At 47.0% G+C, this 27,964-nt stretch overlaps 1 long non-coding RNA gene across 1 annotated transcript; it reads left to right on the top strand.

Annotated features, from left to right (window-relative positions):
* Positions 1 to 7,407: 7,407 nt before the first annotated feature.
* Positions 7,408 to 27,450, top strand: LOC142584120 (uncharacterized). Its single transcript, XR_012828706.1, has 4 exons — positions 7,408 to 7,589; positions 8,988 to 9,105; positions 17,718 to 17,788; positions 27,367 to 27,450. It is a non-coding gene; the product is annotated as an uncharacterized LOC142584120 (long non-coding RNA).
* The last annotated feature ends 514 nt before the right edge of the window (positions 27,451 to 27,964 follow it).

Raw genomic sequence — 27,964 nt, forward strand, 5'->3', positions numbered from 1 at the left:
ACTACCTTGACGACATAACGACACGCCGCCGTCCCGACGAAATCAGGAAGCCAAGACTACACCGACGAAAGACGACTTCACGGCGCGACGTTCCAACTTCAGTTCAACACGACGCAGCCGTGATCCGACGCCAAGACCTAACTGTAACGCAAGACAAAGGACCACCGACCTCGATGTGCTTCTCGACGGCGACGCAGTCACCGCCTTAGTAGACAGAGGAGCCGATTACTCCGTCATGAGTGGACCCATCGCCGCCCAGTTGAGGAAAGTTAAGACTGCATAGGAAGGCGCTCAAATTCGGACCGCTGGAGGACACTTGATTACGCCGACTGATATCTGCACGGCAAGAATTACCGTTCATGACCGGACGTACCCTGCCACCTTCGTTATCCTCCAACAGTGTTCACGAAACGTCATTCTCGGCATGGACTTCCTGAATCAACATGGCGCAGTCATCGACCTGAAGTCGAAATCGATAACGCTGTCGCAAGATCAAGCGATACCGCCGGAGAGCTGTAGTACTCACCACGCCTTGAGTGTGCTCGGAGATCAAGTGAGTATCCCGCCGCGCTCCAGCATTATTATTTTCGTCGGCACCGAAACACCCGCTGACGCAGAAGGCGTCATCGAGGGCGACCAAAATCTACTGCTCGACCGTGAAATTTTAGTCGCAAGAGGGATCGTTCGACTCCACAGAGGGCAAATGGAAGTTATGCTAATCAACTTCAGCCAAGAGTTCAGGCACATCAACAAGGGCACGGCAATCGCATATATCGAGGAAATTGTGGAAACCAGCAATCCCTTTGTCCTCTCGGATTCAGCCGCATCTACCCCGACGACCGTAGTTCCCGAGCCAGACTTGGACATAAATCCAAGTCTCCCATTTATTAAGCAGCAAGAGCTAAGAAGTCTGCTTCGACGATACAAAGACTGCTTTTCGACGTCGTCGAGGATTCGACAAACACCAGTCGCAAAGCATCGCATAATAACCGATGAGTGCGTTCGACCACTCCCCCAGAACCCTTACAGAGTTTCGACGCGGGAACGGGAAGCTATGACAAGTCGACGAAGTGCTGCGCGACGACATCATCCAGCAGTCGAAAAGCCCGTGGGCGTCTCCAGTTGTTTTAGTGAAGAAAAAGGACGGAACCCTACGCGTCTGCGTCGATTATCGTCGACTGAACAAAATAACCGAAGAAAGACGTATACCCCTTCCCACGGATAGACGACACATTCGATCGGCTCTGCAATGCTACATACTTCTCATCGATGGACCTCAAGTCTGGCTACTGGCAAATAGAAGTCGACGAAAGGGATCGCGAAAAGACCGCCTTCATCACGCCAGACAACCTCTGTTAGCTCAAGGTGCATTTGGACGGTGCTCCGCGCCTGAAACGTTCCAGCGCGTGATGGACACGGTGTTAGCCGGACTGAAGTGGCAGACGTGCCTTGTTTATTTGGATGACGTCGTTGTCTTCGCCGGAAATTTCGACGATCACCTTAGGCGGCTTGCGACAGTGTTAGAGGCCATTAAGTCATGAGTGCTCACTCTGAAGCCGGAAAAGTGCCGTTTCGCTTACGATGAGCTTTTGTTCCTGGGCCACGTCATAAGCAAATCAGGAGTGCGCCCCGACCCACAGAAGACAGCTGCCATCACGAAATTCCCGCAGCCAACCGACAAGAAGGCAGCGCGCAGATTCCTTGGCATGTGTGCCTATTATAGCCGCTTTGTCAAGGACTTTTCACGCATCGCGGAGCCGCTAAGACATCTAACCAAATGTGATGTCGAGTTCAAGTGGGAAACGCCGCCGGCCTAGGCATTTCAAGAGCTCAAACGACGCATGCAGTCGCCGCCGGTACTTTCACACTTCGACGAGGACGCCGGTACCGAAATCCACACTGACGCCGGTAGCCTAGGCCTCGGTGCCGTCCTAGTCCAGAGGAAAGAAGGACTTGAACGGGTGACATCATATGCTAGCCGGTCGCCGTCAAAAGCGGAAAGCAATTATTCTACGACTGAAAAGGAATGCCTCGCCATCATTTGGGCTACAGCTAAATTCCGCCCTTACCTCTATGGGAGGCCACTCAAAGTCGTCAGTGACCATCACGCGTTGTGTTGGCTGGCTAACTTAAAGGGCCCTTCAGGACGGCTGGCGCGGTGGAGCCTGAGACTGCAAGAATATGAGGTCACAGTAATCTACAAGTCCGGTAGAAAACACTCCGACGCCGACTGCTTTTCGCGCGCCCCCATCGATCCCCCGCCGCAAGACGACGAGGATGACGACGCCTTCCTTGGTATAATAAGCGCGGAAGACTTCATTAAACAGCAACGAGCAGACCCGGAGCTAAAAGGCCTCGTCGAGTATTTGGCAGGGAACACCGACGTTGTTTAAATGCCCTAGGGCATTTAAGCGCGGGTTGTCTTCGTTCACGCTACAAAACAACCTGCTCTTGAAGAACTTCTCACCAGTCCGCGCCAGCTTCCTTCTTGTTGTACCCTCAGCGCTGTGTCCAGAAATACTGCACGCCTTACACGACGATCCAACCTCTGGGCACTTCGGGTTCTCCCGGACACTGTGAGAATACAGGAAAGGTATTACTCGCCGCGTCTGACCGCCGACGTCGCCCGTTACGTGAAGACATGCCGAGACTGTCAACGACGCAAGACACCACCGACAAGGCTAGCAGGATTACTACAGCCGTTCGAACCTCCTCGCCGACCATTCCAGCAGATTGGGATGGATTTGTTTGGGCCGTTTCCGATGTCAACATCTGGGAATAAGTGGATCGTCGTGGCGACGGACTATCTCACCCGCTTTGCTGAAACTAAAACTCTTCCAAAAGGCAGCGCAGCCGAAGTGGCGAAATTTTTCGTCGAGAACCTCCTGCTGCGACATGGTGCCCCAGAAGTCCTCATCACCAACAGAGGAACGGCTTTTACAGCAGAGCTCACCCAAGCCATTCTGCAGTACAGCCATAGAAGTCACAGGAGGACAACTGCCTACCATCCGCAGACGAATGGTCTCACGGAGCGCCTGAACAAGACCCTCGCCGATATGCTAGCAACGTACGTCGACGTCGAGCACAAGACGCGGGATGCGGTCCTGCCGTACGTAACCTTCGCTTACAACACGGCGGTGCAAGAAACAACACAGATCACGCCGTTTAAGCTGGTTTACGGCAGGAATCCGACGGCGACGCTCGACGCCATGCTGCCCCACGTCACTGACTAAGAGAATGTTGACGTCGCTAGCTATCTCTAGCGCGCCGAAGAAGCTTAACAGCTCGCCCACCTACGGGTCAAGAACCAACAGAGGACCGACAGCCGACAAATACAACCTCCGACGACGCTTCGTCGAGTACCAGCCCGGCGACCATGTTTGGGTTTGGACACAGATACGCCGACGAGGACTGTGTGAGAAACTGTTACGCCGCTATTTTGGACCCTACAAGGCCATTCGAAGTATTGGCGCAATGGACTATGAGGTCGTGCCAGACGGAATTTCGTATTCACAGCGGCGCCGCACACGATCTGAAGTGGTCCACGTGGTGCGTCTGAAACCCTTTTATGGACGCTGACGAACTTCCTTATTTTTGTTTTCTTTGCTACGGGTGTTTCCTTATTTTTGTTTTTTGTTTTTTTGCTACGGCAGTTTTTATTTATTACTTTCATTTGTATGGAGCATCGGGTCGATGCTTTTTAAGAAGGGGGTATTGACACGTGCGCTTGTCTTTATCGGGCGACAACGTTTCGCTGCCTAACAAATGTTCTCGCACAGCGCGGGACGCGCCTGCATCTATCCGAAGTTTCGGGAATGTTATCGATGCTTCTACCCGGCTGTTTGTTGTCGCCGAACCTTGTGTTATCTGATTTCATCACGTGACGCGAATGGTGCAGAACTTTGTGGAAGGCACGCGGGTTCGAACGATTAGTCTGGAACATTCGACGACTGCTCTATAAAAGCCGACGCGCTTGACCCGCAGATAAGATTTTCGACGATCGCCGACCGTGTTCGCCGCTGTCGTTGTGCTACTTATGTAGCCTGTTTTTGTGGGCACAGGTTCGCCCAATAAAAGTTACTTTTGTCATTCACAGTATTGCTACTGTGTTCGTTGACGTCCCGACCACATGATAATATTAGTCATATCATGAGAAGCCAACATTGACACCAAGGACAACATAGGGGAAATTACTTGTGCCTTATAGATGAAATAAAAAAGGATAAATTAATGGAAACTAATGTGAATAAAAAAATAATTTGCCGCAGGTGGGAACTGAACCCACAACCTTCGTTCCCACCTGCGGCAAGTTGTTTTTGATCCCCTTTAATTTCCATTAATTTATCGTTTATTTATTTCATTTATTAGGCACAAGTAATTTCCCCTATTTTGTCCTTGGTGTCAGTGTTTGTTGGCTTCTCATGATATGAGTAATAAAAATTAGGACCCTCGGTTAACCCCCTCTCTTCTCGGTTATAAATATATATATACATATATATACATATATATATATATATATATATGTGTGTGTGTGTGTGTGTGTGTGTGTGTGTGTGTGTGTGTGTGTGTGTGTGTGTGTGTGTGTGTGTGTGTGTTTCTGGAGAGACAGAAAGGCCCTCCTCACCCTATATTCGTGGTAGCATTATTTACGTGGAAATACGGTATCCCAACGCGACTAGCATTCTGCCGATTTCAGGCACTTTGAGTTATATGTCTAGCCTCTTAGGCCCGGCCCAGTGACCCAAGTTTTTTACTAGCATTGGCGACTAGGTACCTATTCATTGTGGTGGTGCTATCATGGTGGTTCCATTTTCGCCATTACAGCTTCGTCATCCGACTATTTTCCTGCCAACGCTGCCATGCCATCATCGTCATACAATCGTCGTCATTCCATCGACATCATGCCGTCATCGTCACACTGTCGTCGTACCACAGCGATCATTTTGGGAAGGTCATCCCATTGTCGCCATGCCATCGTTGTCATGCCGCCTTCATCGTTGATTAATTTCATTCCTTCTACGTTATTTCAACAAAATCATGCCACCGTCATTATGTAATGAGCATGCCGCCGTTACCATCTCATCCTCGTCATACAATTGTAGTCACGCATCCGGTGTCGTACTGTCAACGGCATGTCATCGTGCTCGTTCCATCGCCACCATCCTCCCATTCCATTGATCCCATTCTCGTCATATCGTCCTCCCCATACAGTTGTCATCATGCCGCCATCATTCCGTTGTCATCGTGTCATCATCGTCAAGCTCTCGTGGTGCCATCACCAATTAAAAAGTGTCATCCAATTGTCGCCTTCCGTTGTAGCTTAACCATCTTTGTCGTTCCCCCCGACATCATTTCTTCGTCATTCCATCGAAATCAAGCTGTTGCCATTCAATAGTGATTATGCCGCCACTGTCACCGCATCATCTGACTTACATCATCCTCATACAGTGGTTTTCATAACTTCGTCCTTCATAACCATCTTTATTCCCTCGGCGTGATTCAAGCTACGTCATCCAATTCTTTTCAGGCTGTTGTGGTCACGCTGTCGTTGCCGTACAATCGTGTACATAGATAGCATAAAATTTATTACAGATGTATCACATATTGTTGCAAGCGTGACTTGTCACTTGACATGAAGAGCACCTTTAAGATCATAGGCAACCGAGGACTGGAACTTGCTTTGTCAACTGCGCTTCTTTCTTCCCAAGAGTAGAAATGAAGCAAAATGAAAGTTGAATGCAACCAAATACCACTACAAGATGCACCCAGGAGAGTGCAAATACGTGTCGTGTAATCATGGCGGCTACGGCGCGTTGCCGGTTCCGCAACTGCTGCCGGCACATTTAGCACAAAAATCCGAAGACGTTAAGGCTTGTTCTTTTACCTTGAAAAAGCGGTCGCTGCGCTTGAAACTGGACATCGGCTATTAGTATGAGGAACATTGGTATGTTTCGTCGCTCAGTGACACTGTGTGACAAGAAAACCTGTTAACTTCCAGACGCACAGTGCCACTTTTTACCTCGTGGACACGTGCGGAAATTCTTAACCCAGCCTGATTGCTTTATTGAACTGATTAAGGCATTGAACTTCACGTGACATCTAATAGCTTTCTATGTAAAAGCAATAATTTTGCTACGCTCGTGACCATGGATTTTTGGAGAGAGGCGGTGCGGCAAAAAATAAGACAATGATAGCATTTCGTATTTCATTTTCCAAGGTGTGTGTGCTTGAAGTTGCAGATGACTGCAGGCAGCTGGCCAAAATCTGACCTGATTATTACTCTCATATTCTCGTTTCACCATCCCGTGTTCTGATAAGACTAAACGAACGTACTGTCTATGCCATTAAAGCTACTCGAGTACTATCATAGGTAGCAAAGAAAGGAGGCTAGCACGCAAGGACCATGTACGCGCGCCGTATAACAGAGTAGTTGCACAAGGTTAGTCAGATGTAGTGCTTAAGGGTTTTCCTCTACATAATATAATGTTAGCGTGCCTACTATGCTTAACGCTTTTCACGCAAGTGACTGTTTCTCGGAGGTGCGCGATCTATTGCTTCCGCCGTTTCCCACATTAGGAAAACTGCGAATTCTTTTTGGCTTGATTGCGACGTGCGTCACTTACCTGTGCGCTGTTTTTTTTTATTTCAGTATACTTTACAGTGGTCAATTTACAAAGCTCACTGCCGGGGAAAGGGCTAAAGGCAAGTAAGCCTGACAAAGGCCCGTATCGCTCCACAGTACCTCTGCCTGCTTAAGAGTCAATACCTTCAGTTTGAGGAATCATTGGCGAGTTCAGCACACGATAATGACAGCACTTCACAGGTGTACATTACCACGTGGTCGCGACATCGAGATCCAATGCCCTTTGGGTTCGCCATTGTAAAACCGTGGAGTGTCCGTTCGTTGCTTGCCGCTTAAACCTTCTCTCTCGCTGTTCGCTCTCGCAGAGCAGCAGCCCGGCTGCCAGCAGAATGCGGACTGCGGGAAGCCACTGCTGGAGTGCGTCGAACGTCAATGCCGCTGCGTGCCGCCCAACGTGCTGCAGGCAGACGCCAGCTGCGCGCCTCCACAGGGCGACGCGCGTGCCGGTGCGTATACACGGTGGAAAGTATTTCACCGTTGAACCTGACGTAAAAATTACGTAGACCATTCAGCTTCATGAAAAATGACGGCATCTTACGTAAAAAAATAAGAACGTGAGCTCTGTTTTTGAAATACCGAGAGCGGACCGTAATTTCATGTGGAGGGCGAGTGGACATGTAAAGAGGGAAGAATCAACACAAGGAGAATATAAAGAAAAGACACTGCCTACTCTCACCGGGAGTTGCATATCACGATAGTTAGCGCTGTTTGAACAATATTCACAAGCGAATCGTAAATACACACACACAAACGGAAGAGCTGTTAGCGGTGGCACTGCTTACCATCCTTCATCGCCCTTACACGAAAAGTTGCATTTCTCCGTCACAACAGTACGGAGTGGACAGCGCCACAGCGGCTGCAAATGGTGGTGTGCGGAGGTGGTATACCTGTAGCTTGGGATTTCACTCTGAGAATAGGAAGGAATCGACGTTGGATTGCTACGCATGTAAGTAATTTAAGGTTCATTTTTTTTGTTAGTGCACGTCATGGGTACGAAATGCGCCGCGATGGCCGGTGACGGGCTCAATTGTGTTGTGTGAGCATGCCCTGTAACGACATTCCCGCTTGGCTATTAGGATTGATAAAGACGCGACATTGCGAGTATGTGATAAAGGGTGTAGCGTTTGTTGTGCTAATTTCATATAAAGTACATTGAGACGCGTAGGCAATATCAGCGTCGATGACGTCTGTAGCAGTCCGTTGTCGGCTGTATGTGGCAGCTGGTTTACTAACGTTGGGATTCCAGTTTGCACTGTGTTCTGTTGTGCTGTGTTCTTGGCATTTCAAAAGAAAGTCAGTGTTCCCCTTAGCAATCTCTCAGGAAGCGGCGTAACACTATATTAGCCGTATTCGGCTACGCATTGAATAACAGCGAAATTCTTAGCTGTCATTTTTCCTTAAGCTTACGATGTAGTGTCCTGGCTGGGCGTGCTTAATCGCCTTGTTAATACCTGTAATTGAAAGATTGCTTGTCCGGAATTGAAAGTTTGTTTGTGTATGAAGACCTCGGAGCATGTTGGATGCGTTGCCTCGACATTGCATTGAAAGGACGGTGTAGCGTGCTTGCTGCCGTAACCTCATGCGATCTGCAGTGTTAGGTAACGCTGGTGTCACACGGTGCCCACTATATTGGGATTGGGCACGAGCAATCGTGCTCGATCACAATTGAAAGTGTCCGCGTGATACGCAATTATGGTTGCTGCAGAAGAAATGGATTATTTTGCTAGCTAGTAATCTGCATCACATGTTTCTCGAATTTTTTGTTTTTACTTCTGACAGAAACCAACCTGACGATAAACGTTCTGCCGCAATACGTCAGCATTTCACGTATTTTGGGAGTGGATTGCCACCTAAATGTTGCTCATATGCGGCCGTAATTTTAAAGAAAATGCACGTGATAAGCAGTTGTTAACGCAACCTTGACACAGAATAGCGGTGGCCAAAAGTGTAAATGGAGATTCCAAAGTTAGAAATATTCCAAATTAGTATAAAAACAAATAAGAAATGTGTCGACAGTCATGATAAAGGCTGGTTGTAATACTTACTGTCTCTAGTTCCGTGGACTAATTTTCAGCATATACGCATCACTACATCAATTATTCTAAAATGCATGTTGTGAGCTATGTAGAGGAAAATTTCTGCTGTTTTGCTGAATAGAAGGTGGTTCGTGAAGCCTTTTTTTTAATTCAGTTGAATTATACCATTGACTATACCAAGCGATACCACAGCAATCAGTAATTCGGTGACAAGCTTATGTGTAAGAGTGTAATTGTATATGAAAGTGTTTTTGCTTTACCGTTGACGACCGGTCTGAAAATACCTGATATTAGTATTTCCATTGCAGCTATTGCACCAGTGAAGGATGTCTGTGTGCCGGTTTGCGCTTAGTTTCTCAGCCTGCCCTGGCCTGCTTGCAATACCAATGTGACACAGCCGTTTGTGGAGTGGTGCTCTTTGTTCCGGTAAGCTGTGCTATTCTATCGTACATCGGTTTTGCATATGCAGTCTTAATGGACAATGACTGCAAATGTTGGTGTAATGTCGAGGCCTGTGCAAGTAGAGTAATTTTTGCACGTGCATTCAAAAGATAATTGATGATTTGTTTTCCTGCGGCAACAAATTGGCGCAGCATGAGCACGTGGTCTGAATGTGATATTGTTTCAAACCTGACTTGGGTGCACATATGAGTGGTGTTTGAAAAACAATAATATTGCCAGAATTCAGTATTTCAGGCAACAGATAAAACGCGCACCAAAAAATAATTGTTTGTCTAGTGTTGCCCTAATGAATATGCGAAAACACTGCACACTGAAAACTAGCACTGTCATTCATAGGCTCCATGGTAACTAAGCTTGCCACTAGTAAGCTGACTGTGAGCTAGTGTGGAGCTAACTATCATAGGTGAGTATTTGACGACGTAATTACTTAGTGTGTCATTGGAAGGCACCGTAACAATGTAAAGTTATAGCCTGAGCTCGCAGCTGTGTCGTGTGGTCAGGCGACCAAAATATAAGAATATTTAAAAGGGAATGAACAGTGCTACTACCAGTACGAATTCATGGCGACAGACACAGCAACATATTCCTTTATAGACATGCACCAAGTAGCCCAATTCAGAATGCCCCTGCAGTTTGACCTGAATACTTCAATTTGCAAAACAGGTTAAGTGATGACCCACTAGGTTAGGGGGAGCTATCCTACAAGTTGTGTATGCCTTGAAAATGCGTCATGAACTTACTTCACTGCTAAAATGTGGTGTACAACTGCGCAAAGCTGCATCAATAGCTACGTTGCTCCTTCATATTGTGTCAAGGGCATGTTTCTTAATATAAACCTTGAGTCGTCGGCCAGTTTGTCCTGCATAATTGCTGCTGCAAGACAGTGGGATGTTGTAGACAGCACCAACCCTTATTCCTATGAACTCCAGCACGTGCTTCCTGATGCAAACTTCATGTCTTATCCTGGTCCGGTTAACATTTTGTTCGTGTCCAGATTGCTTGGCGCAGAAAATAAGAAGGTAGTTCCAACTCTCCGAGTAATTTGCTTTACTTGATGGCTGCTTTTGTGCGTATATTGTATAACAGTAATAGGCCTTGGCTTCCTTGAAGTCGTCTGACCTGAGACATCACCGAGGTTCCACTGCATTAATTGCTTCTTGACCACGCACGTCTAACGGCCCATTGCGAACGCACTGTTAAAAGCAGACATTGTACTCGGTTATGGAAGGTCCTCTCCACTTCGGGGTGCTACCAAGTGTTAAGGTTGCTCTCTGGTGTTCTTGTACCAACAACATGCTTCAGTATTCAAGTTAACTAATAGGAAAGGCCAAAATACTTTTGAGTACGAGGCTCCAGCTCGATGCTTACCACAGAAAATATTCAGGCCCAGATAGCGGAGCTTGCCTATCAGTAGTAGTTTTGCTTACTTGAACATGCGTGCCACTTTGACGGATACATTAAAAAGTTGCTCGACCCCTTTATTATTGACTTTTCACCACCGAGAACACTGTCAGCTAATCGTAAAACACTAGCTGCTGTGAGAACTAGCGTAGTAAAGGTATTATGCTTCATTGGAAACTCTGTACGCTATATTACGTGGAGTAAGGCTATTAAATGGGTTGAGTGATTTGTTTTCTGTGTTCTCTACTGAGTTCGTGGAAGGGGGAAAACTACCACTAGACAGTGATATTCCATTTCGGGACCTCAGCGTTTTCTTTGGTGCGTGTCATGTGCACCGAATCTATGGCACTTGTTTTAAGGAGGTTATTCTGCCTTCGCACAAGCACACTCTTTAACTGTGACGCTCTGTCACAGGAGCACCAAATAGCGTCCTCAACAAGTCGAGGCTTCGCCAAGTGAAGGAGAACTTTCCGACCCAGGTCCGACATTAGCCTACAATGGGATGACCACTTTTAGATCACATTCACAAGGTCAGCCACAGTCTCAAAAAGAGTGTTGGGAGAGCTAGAATTTTCATTTGCACGTCAAGCAACCTGGGTGAAAAAAGGTGAATCAGACCATTCCTCGACGGAAGTGTAGCAAGAGGCACATGCAGCATTAAATCAACTGAACGGTTGTTGTTTCCAGCACCCCACTGTCCTGCAGCTGCTATTATGCCAGACAAATAGGCCTAATATATCGCTACGGAACAGCCGCCACAGTGTGGCTGCACTGAGGAGAAAGAAGACGACGTGGCCACCGCTTGATATAGCGTCGCCATCCTTGCCACCGTTTGTCTACGTGTAAATGTATTGTAAATAGACTTGTACATCAGCTACACATAACATTAATTTGGTGGAGGTGGACGTTCCCCGTACCCGTCATGGAGCTTCGCAGCGGTCGCAACGGCGACAGTGCAACTTCGGCTCCTGCTGGCGGCACTTCATCTACGCAACCGCCTCCGCCTGCAGCCCCGATCTACGTCGCCGTTTCCCCCCCTCGGGATCCTGGTGTTTTCAAGGGACTGGGCAGTCCTGATGTTGACGAGTGACTCCGCTTATACGAACGTGTCAGCACCAGTCACAGGTGGGATTCGACTATTATGCTTGCGAACGTTCTTTTCTACCTCGAAGGAGCTCCACTTGCATGGTTCCAGACTCACAAAGAGGAGATCTCGAGCATGGATCTCTTCAAAGAGAAGCTCCGCGACCTTTTTGGCAATCCCTTCGGTTGTGAAGTCAATGCCAAGAAAGCCCTTGCCATACGTGTACAGACGTCGACCGAGTCGTACGTGTACTACATTCTCGACGTCTTGGCCCTTTGTACCAAGGCTCACCCGACCATGTCTGAGGACGATAAGGTAAATCACGTCCTCAAAGGCACTGCTGACGACGCCTTCAATTTACTGGTGTTTACCAACGTCACCAGCATCGATACGATCCTCAAAGAGTGCCGCCCTCTTGAGCATGCTAAAAGCCGCCGGGTATCCCAGCACATCACGCAACTTCCCAGCACAGCTGCTACGTCATCCTGTGACGACCTCTTCCACCAGCCGTCGCGATGTGACAACTTGACCCGCATCATTCGTCGTGAGGTCGAATCGGCACAACGGGTGGCCCCTTCATTGACGTCACCTGATCCTTCTCCGGTGACAATCTCCTTGATCCAGGCCGTCGTCCGTCAAGGGTTGTCCAGTGTCGGCCTGCAATCCATTCGTTCCTTAGGCTCGGAACCACTTTCTCCACGTACGTCCTCACCGCGCCCTTCTTACTCCTCTTATGGACAGCGCAACCCCTCCGAATGGCGAACCGTGGACGACAAGCCGATCTGTTTTAACTGCCGACGCATAGAACATGTCGCTCGCCACTGCCGCAGCCGCTGGACTTCTCCGGTGCGCTATTTTCCTGATTACCACCGTCGCCCCTCTAGCGCGTCCTTTCCCTTCGCCCCTTCTATGCCCGCTCCATCATCTGACCCTGCGACACCTTTGACACGACCCCGCTACACCCACTCGCCTTCTCCCTCACGTCGTCAATCTCGTTCGCCCCCTTCACGCCGTGCTCCTTCTCCGACCTACTCGCCGCACCTCCGACCGGAAAACTAGACAGTGCAGCTTCTGGAGGTGAAGCTGCGATGACGAAATTGGCACGAAATCCTCGCTTCACTTACCCACGAACAAGAATCTTTTGGACGTTCTCGTCAACAATGTTCCTGTGTGCACGTTGATTGACATCGGGGCGCATGTGTCCATTATGAGTGCTGCTCTTCGCCGTCGGCTCAAGAAAGATCTGACGCCCGCCCCGGACCGAGTTGTACAAGTCGCCGACGGAGGGAGTGTCGCTATTGTTGGCATGTGCTCTGCCCGCCTCACCATTGCTGAGAGACAAACCGTCGTTCTCTTCACCGTCATCGAACATTGCCCTCACGAAGTCATTCTCGGTCTGGATTTCCTTGCCGATCATTCTGCCCTCATTGACTGTTCGGCCGGCTCACTTCGCTTTGACTTGCCTCTTCTTGCCGACCATGTGGACCCGCCTCAAAGCCGTTTGAGCTGCATGGCTTTTATTCGCCTACCGCCTCAATCTGTTACACACGTCGACTTGTTGTCCTCACCAGCTGTACCTGGCGATAATTACATGGCAGACCAATTCCTGCCGTTATACTTACACATGGTTTTACCGTGCCACACACTGTGCTGACAATTACTGGTTACGGCACCTGCCTTCCCCTTGCCAATTTCGCGCTAACCGCGCAAGTTCTGCCTCAGGGGATTTCATTGGCTATAATTAGCGCTTTGAAGGATGGTGAGATCGAGCCATTCACAGTGGAAGATCGTCACAGCTCAGCCCATACCTTGACGTCATCGCACGGTACTGACGTCGACATTGAGAAGATGGTTTCCTCTGACCTTACACCTGTTCAAGCTGAAACTGAAGCCGCATTCTTGAAGGCTATCGCGACATTTTTGACTTTGACAATCGACCCTTAGGTTAAACGTCTGTCGTGACCCATCGCATAAACACTGGCGATGCGAACCCTATTCACCGACGTCCATATCGTGTTTCGGCGTCCGAACGAGCTGTCATCCAACAGGAAGTCAAAAAGATGCTTGCAAAGGACATTATCGAGCCTTCTTGTAGTCCTTGGGCTTCTCCCGTCGTACTTGTCAAAAAGAAGGATGGCACGTGGCGTTTTTGCGTAGATTATCGCCACCTGAACAAAATTCCTTAAAAAGCACGTGTGCCCTCTGCCGCGTATTGATTACACTCGACTGCCTGCAAGGTGCAACCTATTTTTCTTCTATCGACACACAGTCCGGCTACTGGCAGATATCCGTCGACAACATGGACCGAGAGAAGACTGCATTTATTACCCCTGACGGCCTTTATCAGTTCAAGGTGATGCCTTTCGGTCTCTGTAACGCGCCCGCCACCTTCGAACGAATGATGGACTCTTTGCTTCAGGGGTTGAAGTGGTCCACCTGTTTGTGCTATCTGGACGATGTCATGGTTTATTCACCCACATTTGACACGCATCTAGACCGTCTTTCAGCGATTCTTGACGTGTTCCGCCGCGCCGGTCTCCAGTTGAACTCGTCAAAATGTTACTTCGCTCGCCGCCAAATCACCGTCCTTAGACACCTCGTGGACGCCAGAGGCGTGCGACCTGATCCGGACAAAATTCGCGCTGTTACGAACTTTCCTGTTCCGAAGTCTACCAAGGACGTTCGTAGTTTCGTAGGGCTGTTCTCTTATTTCCGACGCTTTGTGAAGGATTTTGCGACCATCGCCCGTCCCCTTACCGACCTCTTGAAGAAAGACTCCCTATTTTCTTGCGGGCCTGACCATTCCACACCTTTTTCGCAGCTCACTACTCTCCTTACCACGCCTCCAATTCTGGCCCATTTTGACCCCTCTGCTTCAACGGAAGTTCGAACTGATGCCAGTGGTCACGGCATAGGAGCAGCGTTAGCACAACGCCAGCGTGGACATGATAGCGTTATAGCCTATGCCAGCCGACTTCTATCATCCGCCGAGCGCAATTTATCAATCACAGAGCGCGAGTGCCTCGCTCTTGTGTGGGCTGTTGCCAAGTTTCGTCCATGCTTGTACGGACTCCCCTTCTGTGTCATCACTGATCCCCACCCGCTCTGCTGGCTATCCTCACTCAAGGACTCCATGGGAAGACTCGCTCGCTGGGCGTTACGCCTGCAAGAATATACCTTCTCAATGGTATACAAGACTGGACGCTTGCCCCAGGATAAAGATTGTTTGTCCCGCTACCCCGTCGACGACCCGGCTGATGCGGACACCATAGCTTGCGTTTTCTCTGTGTCCCAGTTGCTTGAAATCGGCAACGAGCAACGCCGCGATCCTTCATTACGAGCCCTCATCGACCATCGGGAGTCAACGCCTTGCGACGCCTCTCTCCGGATGTTTCTCCTTAAGGAAGGAACACTATACCGCCGCAATCTCGATCCACAAGGCCATGACCTTCTGCTCGTAATTCCATCACACCTGTGTTCGACTGTCCAACAACTTCACGATGCTCCCGTGGCTAGACACTTGGGCTTCTCGCGCACATACGACCGTGTACGCCGTCGATTATTTTGGCCGGGTCTCGCCCGCTCCGTGCGGCGCTACGTTGCCGCTCGTGAGCTCTGTCAGCGCCGGAAGAAGCCCTGCACACCTCCAGATGGATGTCTTCAGCCGATCGACATCCCAACGGAACCCTTTTTCCGTGTTGGTCTAGACCTTCTTGGACCGTTTCCTCTCTCGGGCTCCGGAAATAAATGGGTCGCCGTCGCTACTGATTATGCTACGCGGTACGCAATCACCAGAGCCCTCCCGACAAGTTGTGCTACTGACGTTGCTGACTTTCTGCTCTATCACATCATTTTAGTGCACAGTGCCCCGCGCCAATTACTCACTGACCGTGGCCGCAGCTTTCTGTCGGCAGTCGTCGAGGACATCCTCCGCTCCTGCTCGACTAAGCACAAGTTCAGCTCGTCCTACCACTTACAGACCAACGGCCTCACGGAGCGCCTCAACCAGACCATCACCGACATGCTATCCAAGTACGTCGCGACCGACTACCACGACTGGGATCTTCACTTACCATATGTGACGTTCGCGTATAATTCATCGCGTCACAACACCGCCGGCTATTCACCATTCTATCTCCTATATGGCCGAGAACCCGCGTTGCCCTTAGACACTTTGTTGCCCTCGGCCATACGTTCAGCCACTGAATACGCCCGCGACGCGATCGCACACGCCGACCACGAGCGCCAGCTCACCCGAAACCGTCTCGAGGCCTCGCAGGAGCATCAGAGACGCCTCTATGGTTGCAACCATCGCGACGTACAATTTACTCCGGGTTCTCTGGTGCTTCTCTGGTCCCCCATTCGATGTCTGGGCCTTTCCGAAAAGGTGCTGTCGCACTACAATGGTCCATAGCGTGTGGTGCGACAAGTGACCGATGTCACGTATGAAGTCATCCCCGCCAACCTCTCAGCCTCATCGTCGGCTGCAAGTGACATCGTTCACGTGGCGAGACAAAAGCCATACCACACACCTTTCGCCGCGGATGTGTAGATTAAGCACCAGGACGGTGCTTCTACTGCCGGAGGTGACGCTACGGAACAGCCGCCACAGTGTGGCTGCACTGAGGAGAAACAAGACGACGTGGCCACCGCTTGATATAGCGTCGCCATCCTTGCCACCGTTTGTCTACGTGTTAATATGTTTTAAATAGACTTGTACATCAGCTACACGTAACAATATATATATATATATATATATATATATATATATATATATATATATATCTGTGTGTGTGTGTATGTTCAAACAAAACTCAGCCTGCGCTCGTGTTGTCTAGTCTTCTGCCCTCTTTTCATGCTTACCCCAAGCAATTGCATAGGTATCACATTCTTGCAGAATTTCCAGTTATGAGGTTCATGTTTTGGAATATGATAAGAAGCTACCAAACGAATGACCTCTATCTAAATGTGTTCATGTAGATAGAAGTGTCTGTGCAATTGTGGCAGGGCATCATATGAGCTTGTTTAGCACTTGTGCGCTCTCGTTTCCAAAGCATGCGACAAAGTGATTCAAACTTTGTCTGTGAAAACAGTACTGCATGTTGCAAGGAAACGTTACAGAACTTGTAGGCAAAGCTCGGTGTTGTGAGAGGTAAAAGAAACTTGCTTTGGACTTGCTCTCTGCAAGTTTCTACAGCATTTTATGAAGATGCTTCTTTAACTCCCGCGTGTGTCGTGTTCATGGCACACTGTGAAACTGTAAATAAGCATAAGCTTTGTCCCACCCGTTTCAATAAAGAGTACATGAATATAATTAAGCAGACACAATCCTTCAAACAATTTGTCGAAACAACATCGCAAAATACAACCTGAGGCTCTCCATCTCTTACATCTGCTGTTTTGCACATCACAACTGTAATTAAACTGCATTTGGTAGCTGCACAACACAGGCTCCATTTTGTTTTATCGCACTTCCTTTATTGTGTTTTCTCCCCCTGCCCCTTGTCTTGATCCAACAACTTCTACTGCAGGCCGTCATAAAATTGCTTCAACAATGTTGACTGATTTCACTATTTTTTTCTGACCCTTCTCACGTGTGAGCTTAAGAAAATTAGCTAGATTAGCCTTACATTAAGTCGAATTCAAAATAATTTATTTATTGTACTGCCTTATAGCACTTACCTGTTTTTTCAATCAATATTATACTTACAATTCAGCTTAGCACTGCTCCGTATTGGTAGAGATATCGTTAGCTATTCCCCATAAAGGATCCCGAATTTTCCACCTTCTAAGTGTAGGTTAGACAGTCACTTGTTGCACTTCACAAGGAGCGACCTGTGGTTGCTAAGAAATAACGTTCAAATGAGAATTTTCATACATGCAAGTTTGATTCCGTGCGCTAGAATGTTAGTATTACAGCATGTTTCTCCATGAAAGTACATTCTGTCATCGAATGTCTGCGAGATGGTTAAGCAGGTTTACCATATCTATTTAGAACTTGCGATGTTCTGGGGCACATACTTTTTTGCAACCTAAATTTGTGTGGTTTGATGCTGTCAGTGTTAGACTAACGTCAATTTTGTTCTCCCAGGATTCTCCCAGGAAGCACGGAAGCATTGCAGTGGAGCCATTTGACCTGCCGCCACACTAATATTGTATTTGGTAAGTTTTATAACAGGTTTTATTTTGTCTAGTATGTGCTATATTTTGTGTCATGTGTTCAAAACTTCACACATTAGGCTATTTGACAACAGGTGTTTACAAATGAATAATCATGAAATATGTTCTATGTAATTAGTGATACAATTGCTGCTAACTGCTGAATTTTTCTACAAATTAAATGATGAGCCATCCAGCAAGTGCAGCTCTCTTGTCTAATTGTACTAACCTTCCCATACAGTTAACCCTTTATCACGAGTGTACAGCAGTCGGAGACAACTGCTCACAGCGACAATTCCATAATATTGCTACGGAATAGTATTAGTATTACTTACATCCAAAAGTGAGTCAAAGGTCAGATGTACTTTTCGTATGAAATTTTATGAAACAAGTTCGTCATCATATTGCATATTTCATTGAAAGATTTGTAGCGAAATTCTCACTTCTAAGAACAGATCTACAGTTGAGTGACAGCTGTCTCTAGAGCCAATGTTTGGGCAAGGTGCTTGTCTTCATCACGACGCTTGTCTTCAGAGCAGTGACAAGAAACGTGTGCCTTGGCATCTTGGCAAAATTCACGTCACTCATTGCAGGTTTTAAAGAAAACATGATTCAATACGAAACAATGCAATGTCTTCAAGGAATATGTCAATTCCGTCATCTTCTTCATGCAGCTTGAACTAATCAGTACGAAGACATTATGTAGGATAGAAAAAAAACATCAGTGGGCCTCTTCGATTATCAGTCCCTGACAGTCCCGGAATACTTGGGCCTCTTGTCCCGCATTCAATTTTCTCAATCAGCTTAGGAAGCTCCGCCCACTAGTGCGAGAGCTGCCAGAATAGCATTCGTTTTACTAGATGGCGCAGGCTGCCTGCCGACTCTCAGAGCTGACAGCAGATATTTCTTCGGACATATGCAAGTAGCTAGCTCACGGCAGCTGCCCTAAAAAGATGTGCATAGGCTTGACGTTATGTTTTAAAAGACGCTGTGTTCCTGTGTGCTTTTCCATTGCAGATGGCAAATATCGTGCACTTAGCTATCGCTTCCGTTACATCAGTGCTTCGTGTGCAATCATGCGAGTTTTTCACGGGTGGTCTGATTGTTGCAGCTTTAGTCCTTGTGTCCTTGAATAGCGAAGCACAACGATCAGACGCAAATGCTTGCTTTTCTTTATGTGTTTCGCGAAATCTCTCATTCTCATTGCTATATGCGTAGTAAACATAATTTCGCTTTTCAGATGGGTGAAATCGGTGTACGAGGAAGCATATCATATTGCATGTAGCTGTTAAATGCTGGTAGCTGGAGTGGTATACGTAACTTGAGCCCGACATTAAAAATATACAAATGCTACATAACTGGACAGAACTGAGGTAATGTTCTTTGCCGTTGCTTAGAGAAGCTCAGATCTTTTTCATTCCGCCTAATTAGATAATTAGCCTTCATTAATTGCTTTCTCAAATATTATAATTAGATGAAAAGTGTCAATGATAAAATTGTAGAGCTACAAAAGAACTCTCGATACAGCTTTTTGTTGCTCAACTACGCGCTACATAAAAGTGTTTCTTTGCGAGCGGGAAAGCAGCCCTCTAATACACGCAAGAAAGCCGCTTCGCGACTGGCCACTCGCCGCATTTTGCGTGTATTTGCAGCGTTCTTTCACGCACGGACAAACACTTATATGTAGCACGTCGCGAACAACAGAAAGCTGTATGGGGAGCTTTTCATGTTGCTATACAATTTTTTGTGGACACTTCTAATCTAATCATCATATTCGAAGTTAATTAATTATTGAAGAATAGTTATTTAATTACGCGGAATAAAAAACCATACTATCTCCAAGCGACGGCAAACAACATTACCTTGGTTCTGTCCAGCTATGTGGCATTTGCCTATTTTAATTATTTAGCTCAAATTACGTGGGACGTCCTGTATAATGAAAGCTTCGCCGATTGCTGTTGACATGCATGTTGATCCCTTGTGTTACCAAGGTCGAGCGTTTGTTTTTGGACGTGCAGGATTAGTAGACAGTGTAGACGCGTTCTGTCCTTGACACACGTGGTCCTTTCGTAGATTGTTTCACGAGCTTTTGGGATATTGGCGTGAACTTTCTTGGTGAACAGTGATGTGGCACGACCGCGATTTTTTTTATTTTCGTGTGGCAATGACGCTTGTCTTTCGCAGGCAATGCATGAGCTGGCTTAAACAGGGCGGTTAAGGGGCACGAAGAGCTAGAACAAGATGTAAAATGAGCTTTGTGAACATGTCCAATGCGCTGAGGGTGCGATTCCACTATGCAAGCGTTATGGTTGCGTCGGCGACATGGCTTCTGATACAGCACCATTTCTGAATTCGCTTGGTAAGGTGCTATCTATGAGGACCTAAGAGCAGACGACGGCAGCCAGGAGAGTAACTTGCGATCTCGGTGCATTCACACAAAAGCTCGGACAGTCCCCGACAGCTGGATCACGTGACTTTGATGCGCATTTCTGTCAGTGCTTCCAGACCGGAAGCCATAGGCGGTTTGTGGACAGTCTGGAACTGCGTAATCGAAGAAGCCCGGTGCTCTCACATATATTAGGTCCACTGAGGGAGGAAGTTCTTTCCTAGTAATCTGCAAATGTACCTGTCTTGCGTCAACCGATGCCATCCTATGGTTGCATATTTACAAATTTCGTCATGGTGCCTAGTTCTTTACCGTCCTCAACAGCACCGGCTTTTTGTTTCTCATGCATATCATTATTGTCATTCCATTGCTTGCTGAGCAAGCCTTCAGTTCTCAAGCCTCATTTTTATCATGCCAGGTTTGTTATCTTAAGGCCTGGCGTATCCTCAAAGCTCTAATGGACCCAACCAAGACCAAGTCAGAAAGTAACAAGGCCATCCAAAGACTAGTAAACAATTTGAAGGGACAGAAGAAGAGCTACTGGAAAAATTCCGTGTGAAGCGCTACGGTCAAGGTGAACCCGAAGCGTACACGGACAGATATCGAGGCGAAGAAAACCTTGACCTAGACAGACCCATCACCAGGGAGGGTGTTTTCGCAGCAGTTAAGGCACCGACCCGGAATACAGCAGCAGGCGCAGACAAGATTAGGAACGCACTAATCCGCAATCTAAGTGATGAGGTGATCACACAACTGACGAACTTCCTCAACACACACTGGGAAGCGGGGACACAGCCAGAGGAATGGAAACACGCTGAGGTAGTTATGATACCCAAGCCGTGGAAGAAACTACTAGTAGAAAACCTACGGCCGATATCACTCCCTTCGTGCCTTGGCAAGTTGCACAAGCGAATCGTGACAAGGAGGCTACAAGAATCCATGGAAGACGAAGATCTGTATCCCCACAGTTTCTTCGGCTTTCGCACCAAATTATCAACCTAAGACGTCCTACTACAAATTAAAGAAGGGGTTCTAAGCAACATCCCCATTCAACGGAGAAAACATAATAATGGCACTCGATGTCAAACGAGCGTTGGACAACGTCAGCCACGTGGCCAACCTCAAAGGACTGGACAACCTCAACAGCGGACGAAGAATCCACGGCTACGTGACAGCGTTCCTATCAAACAGAACAGCCACGGTGGACTTTGGAGACCTGCGGACAGACAAGTTCCACACGCCTAACAAAGGAACCCCGCAGGTATCCGTGATTTCACCGATCCATTTCAACATTGCAATGATTGGGATAGCCCGGAAGTTGGAAGAGATCGACGGCATACATCACGCCATTTATGCCGACGACATCACCGTCTGGACTAACCAAGGCTCGCTCAGCCAAAAAGAAGAGCGATTACAAGCCCAAGCAACTTGCGTGGAAGAATGCGTTAGGGAAAGAGGCCTCACCTGCTCGATGGAGAGGTCCGAGCTCCTGAGAGTCAGAAGAGGAAAACGCTCGGCAGAACAAATCAGCGTCACCCTAGAAGGACAGAGGATACCAGAAAAAGAAGTCGTCAGGATTCTGGGAATGTAGGTGCTGAGCAATCAGCGCTGCACACACACCATAAACGTACTCAAGCAAGCGACGGCTGAGGTGGCACGTATGATCACCCGCGTGTCGCGAAAAAGAAGCGGCATGAAGGAGGAAGATGCGGTCAAGTTGGTTAAGAGCCTCATAATCAGCTGGATCACGTACGCCCTCACATATTACAACACAAACAAAGGCGAACGGGACCAGGCCGACGACATCATAAGGAAAGCATACAAAACAGCGCTTCACCTGCCGGCCAACACCTCGACAGAGAAGCTGTTGGCCCTCAGACTCCACAACACGTTCGAAGAGCTCAAATAAGCCCAATTAGGGTCGCAGCTACTCAGACTCCAGCAGACTACCACAGGCAGAAAGCTCCTAAAAACTGGGACACAAAGAAATTGAAAGGGAAGAACAAAGAACGGCAAACCTACCCGATGAGTATGGCAGCACCATCAAGGTAGGGTCCTGGCCAAGAAACATGGAGCCGAATTTACACACAGCCAGGCGGAATGCTAGGGCAAAATGTGTGGAAAAATACGTAGCAAACAAGGCGAACAAGGTATACACGGACGCCGGGGTATATCCTCGAGAACGAAGGAAAACAGAACAAAGAGTCGTCGCGGCAGTAATAGACTCGGACTATAGGGAAATCGCTTGCGCTGTCGGCACGGGATTGTACGGTAACCGAGGGAGAGGAAATGGCTGTTGCTCTAGCAGCTGTGGAGGGCTACCGCACAAATAGATCCCTTATAATTCTAACAGACTCCAAGGAAGCATGCCGAAACTACATTAACGACAGAATCGGTCGAAAAGTGCTCCAAATCTTCCTCCGCGCTGGCCAACAGAGTAAACGCATTAGGCACACCATCTTTTGGGTACCGGGGCACACTTAGATTGAGGGCAACCAGAGGGTTGATAGGATCGCTCGCGAGCACACAAACCGAGCGGACCTAAACAGAGATCCTGAGGACTTCATGACAGTGATCCCAACGTACTCTGACATACTAAATTACCATAGAGGGTCAAGGATCAGATATCCCCCGTCCCACAATACACTCACTCAACAACAGGCAGTTTACTGGCGAAAGTGGCAGACAGGATTAATCAAGAGGTTAGCGCGAATAACAGGGACACAGACTGAGAAGACGACAGGAAGAGCGCTAATTAGCGCGACAGGATTAGCGCTGGTCCTGTCGTCTTCTCAGCCTGTGTCCCTGTTATTCGCGCTAGCCTTTTGATTAATGATGACACACCAACTAGCCCAGCTTTCTGCCTTGACTGCAGACAGGAACTTTCCCAAATTTAGATATGCTATGCAAAATGTTCCCAAGTCAATACAGGAGCACATGTCCGCTGTGTGGCGCAGTACCCACACTGTATCACATCACATGGGAGTGCATTACGAATAAGGCATTCCACAAAATAGAATATCCGAGTGCGGAGCAGTGGAAGAGCGTGCTCTCCAGCGACGACCCTAGCCTCCGACGGAAGCTGGTGTATCATGCCCGACGAGAAGCCGCGCTCAGTGGTGCCCTGGAATAGCGGCGCCAACCATGCAGGCCGGAGGTCGTCATCAACCAATAAAAGATGAAGACATGTGGCCTGACGGCTGAATTACTCTTTCTAGAGGAATAAAGTTTACTTCCTCCTCCTCCTCCTCATCCTCCTTCAATCTCTTACGTTAGTTTTGGCACAACGCAATGATGGCACTTTTTTAGAATAGCGGTAAGCTGTAGATCGCGATTCAATAGTATGTGACATAACTGTTCCAACCAATTTTTTTGTCTTTAAATTTTCTGCGACTGATCCAGGACTCCTGTGACTAATTGCCTTAAGTAACATACTTCATTGCCTTCTTGCCCTAGAAAATGTAACTGGTGCCTCCTTGCGCGCCTTTAATGTGGCAACCTGTGCAGTGCACACAGTAGGGCATGTTCCCATAAATTCAACTGGACATGTCTCGCGACGACTTTTAACTTTGATTAAACAATTTACTTTGCTGCCTGAGCCTGACGACGATGAAATAAACCTTAATTTTGCGAGAAAAAAAGGTGTCTTTACAAAAAAAATATAAAATCACCTGTTCAGTTAGAAATATTTTTCCTGGATTTTACCAAATCTGCGTTTTCTCCCAGACGATAGGCGAATAGCATTAATTCCAACTAATTACCACAGATTATCCGTACTATGGTATAAAGAAGAAAAAAATTTGAAACGCAACATTGCTGATATTAGCCAAAGTTTTCTTTTTATTTGCATTTATTAACAACACAGAATTTGGCCATCCTTTTTGCCATGAAAGTCGTAGAAATCTGAGCAAATAGCTCTGTCTTCATCGGCTCTCGAAATCCACGGGAAGTGCCCATGTTTGGGCATGTTATTGATTTACTCTACTATACTCTACTTGATTCATTTAAGAAATTTGCCGAATTAAGCGAATTCACATGAAGCAATGCAATCTGGAAAACATGTTGCATTATTTGTTTGGTTGTGGAGTTTGCCAGTAAAGTAACGGACAGAATAAACAGTACTACCTGCAGGAGACATGTATGTGGTGCAGCCATAGTTGCAGGTTCCTTTAGGTCACGAAAACGCTACTGGTTAAGGCACGTACTCAAGGGGAGGGGGGACCCCCCCCCCCGGAAATTAAGCGGCATAGCCCCCTCTCCGAGCCCACACCACCACTTCCCACACATCCCTAAAGCGCCGCCAAATCAATGCTGAGACGTCACAGCTATTCACAGCATTTTCGCAGCATTTCACAGCAGACGTCACTGCATTTTGCTGCCGTTTTCACTCGTTTTGAATGGCGGTAGTTATTTACCTCTCCTGAGGTGCACAGGCCAATTTTCTCATCGATTAGGAGCCAGGGCGATTAACTCGAGATGCGTTAAGTTGTTATCAACTATTAAACGTTCACGCGCATCGCTGTTGCTTCGTTAGTCCAAGCTTCTTTGCTTAGACTGATGCAGGGACCAGAAAAGTGATTCGGTTCGTCGTCATCTGGTCTGTATGCTCGTGGAACGAGTTGCCAATGGAGAAAACGCCAGTTGCGTTGACCTTTTCCTTTCGCTTCATTGTTTTTCCTCGAGTGACGGCTTGCCGCGACGCTGGAAGGTCATCGGAACCATACACCCGCGGTATGGGTTAGATAAGGTGGAAAATAAATAATGCGAAACAATGTCCTCCATCAAATCTTGCAATAACCCTTAATCCATAAGCAATATGACTGCCACCCGTTACCTCGTCTGGATTTTCCCGAATTGTACAGCACTTTTCGTGCAAAATTGACAACCGGAAACAAGAGTCCAAGGGGTTTAGAAATTAAGCGATCTTCTAAGGGACAAAGCCACGTCAACAGCCAAACAGGAAGGAAAAGCGAAAATTAACAAATGTAACTGCTGTTTATAAAAATATTAATGGATCAACATCATTTTAATAATAAAGGAAGTAGAGAAAACGCTGCCGGAAGTGGCAGCGTTTATCATTTATCATTTAATACTTATCAGTCGAGCCGCCTGACGTAGCCACTTCTCTGCTGTGCTTGAGTGGGTGTTTTTCTAACCTTCCGCGGTGGGCGCAGTAAGTCTAGAACAGCATGTCTTGCGCACTACGCGATTGTGCGGGACTGGCGGCCACGCCATCGTTAGAGAACTTTCCAAATAACAATGCGAGTCGGTTTTGGCACTTAACTTGGTAGAGCAGTAATCGAGGGATCCAAAAGAACTGTGATTGTTCCGCAAATATTTATTTCTCTATAAGTCTTCCAGTGCTAATTAAAAAAACGCTACTATAGTCGGATACCACTTAAGTGTGCAGTGAAGCCCCGCCTACGCCCTCATAACCGCCAGCCACTCCGCGAGGCTGCAAATAATTCGTACTTCAAACTTTTCCTGTTACCAAAATAAGGCGGTGGCCACAAAAATACGGTTATTAGCGCGGAATTATGTACGTTTCCCCTCGTCTGTTATAGTGGAACGGTGAAAGCTTAATTCTTTATTGAACTAAAATAAAGCGCTTGCTTAGCTGCAACTATTTGCTGTCAAGTTTCACTTCAATTGGTAGTGAAGTTTCATGAGTAAATCGGGCTCAGCGGTGAAATTTCATTTCGTTAAAAACCCCTTAGTAGGGGTATTACATAAGGGGTGGGAATACAACATATACAAACAAGTGTTATAATGCATTTGATTCTGTAAATAAACAGTTGTTACATCTTGAACAAATTGTGAAGAGCAGGTGATGGCAGCGATTTGATGAGGAAGGCCATTCCAGTCTTTAGATGCTCGGTAGAAAAATGAGGCTGAAAATGTATTTGTGCGTGAATGTGATTGTGTTACCTGCTAGGGAATGAACTGTACCTCAGACTTTTGAAGAGTGAAATGCTCAGACTGCATCATACACGTTGTCCATGTCTGTTGCACTCCTCATCCCTTCCGCCGATGAAAGGACTCGTCAAGAACAGCAGATGTTTCTAGGCTATCAGATACGACACCATTTTGAAAAGGCCGCAGGACGACGATTTTGTTTGTTTGTGTGATTGGCTAGCGGAGTAACATAACACCGCGCGGTCTGTGTGCCTTGGTTGCCAACTGCTGTTTTTTTTAAGTTGTACTATACTCTACTAATCTTTATTTTACGATTCCTTCCTGCGTGAATCCATTGGACGTGTTTCCTTGTTCGACAAGTAAAGGAGAGCTGTATCTCACAAGTGTACCAGTGAGATACACCTTATTTCATTTCTGTATTAAGGGTTTACGCGTCTTTATGCCGAATGGCGGGCGTTATTCACATTTGTACCAGTAAAGCTGCCCGCCCTCCTCATTTTCATAGAAAACTTACCTTGGGTTGGGCCTCCCCCGAAAAAAAATCTTGCGTACGTGCCTGTACAGGTTGCTTAGAAAAGCACATACTAACACACTGAGAAATTTTTGGGTGAACACAATGCGATATTATAACTTTTTAAGAAGATGGGGAGGGTATGTTGATGCACTCTCGACCGTAATATGAAATTTTCAGTGCTTGAGTTAAAAGAATGTTACACACTGATACTTCTTTCGTGGCAAAAACCATATCGGAAAGGGGCTGATATCGGTTTGACGCAGTTGTGGTGCAAGCATGGTTTCTAAGTATTGCTCCTGTTCTATCTGCTTGTTAGCTGGATACTATCTTTGGCTTGCTTTTTTTTTTGTTTTTGAAGTAAACAACATGCATGGTTTGAGCTTGTTTCAAGAGTGCTTCATTGTTTGGGAAAATAGCAAAATCTACAACGTCGTTTAATGGAACCGTGAAAGTTGAAAGCTATGGTCCGCAGTATGTTGCCATGGCAACTCTTCTTAAATGTAGGATATCTAATCTACGAATGTCATAATGTGCATGTGACATCTTTGCCTGTTCCAAGCAAACCATAAATTGACTTGGACCCTTTCCATCTGAAGCTACGAATGAATATATACCAACATGGCTGAGTCTGAACCATTTCTTTTGAGATGAGCACTTGTAATGACAGTTGTGAATTAGAAATCATTTATTGTTTATCTGAGTAACAATGGCGCTGATGATTATAATAACTGAAGAGGCCTAATTGATTGGTGTTTCCTTTTTCAGGCAAAGCCGAAGGCATGTGCAAGGAGCCAGTCATTCCAATTCTCAAACAATCCTTCCTCTAGTCAGCCCATTTCTAATGTCTAGTCATCCAAGTTCTTTTTTTAGTAAAGTACAATAAACACAGGTTTGTTCAGATTCAAGTGCCTTGTTTCTTGGACACGAATTTGTATGTATGCTGTGTACACGTCCTGTGCAGAACCCAACTGCAACATGACAACACTGACATGAAGAATAAGCGGTGCACAAGACAATGACACTAGGAGGAAACGTGCAAACACAGCACGTTCAGTATGGTGCATGCCCTATGTGCTTTAATTTCTGCCTCATTTCCAGCTATATCCTAAATATGGCGAGTCATCCACGTTGTAATGTGCGACTTGGTTTGTTCATCGCCCAAAATAACTTGGATTCCACTGAACGAAGAAATTCGGCTGGAGATATCCACCAGTATTATCATTTACAAAATATAGAAATTTTGCTAACAGCATTTGCACCTGTCATTACGAAGCAACATAAAGTTGAGCAAGTTCACATGCATTAATGGTATGAAAATGCAAGCACAGAAAACATGGACCAAAGAACAATGAAAAAAAGCGTG

This window comes from Dermacentor variabilis, chromosome 6 (assembly GCF_050947875.1).
Source record: "Dermacentor variabilis isolate Ectoservices chromosome 6, ASM5094787v1, whole genome shotgun sequence".
Classification (NCBI taxonomy): domain Eukaryota; kingdom Metazoa; phylum Arthropoda; class Arachnida; order Ixodida; family Ixodidae; genus Dermacentor; species Dermacentor variabilis.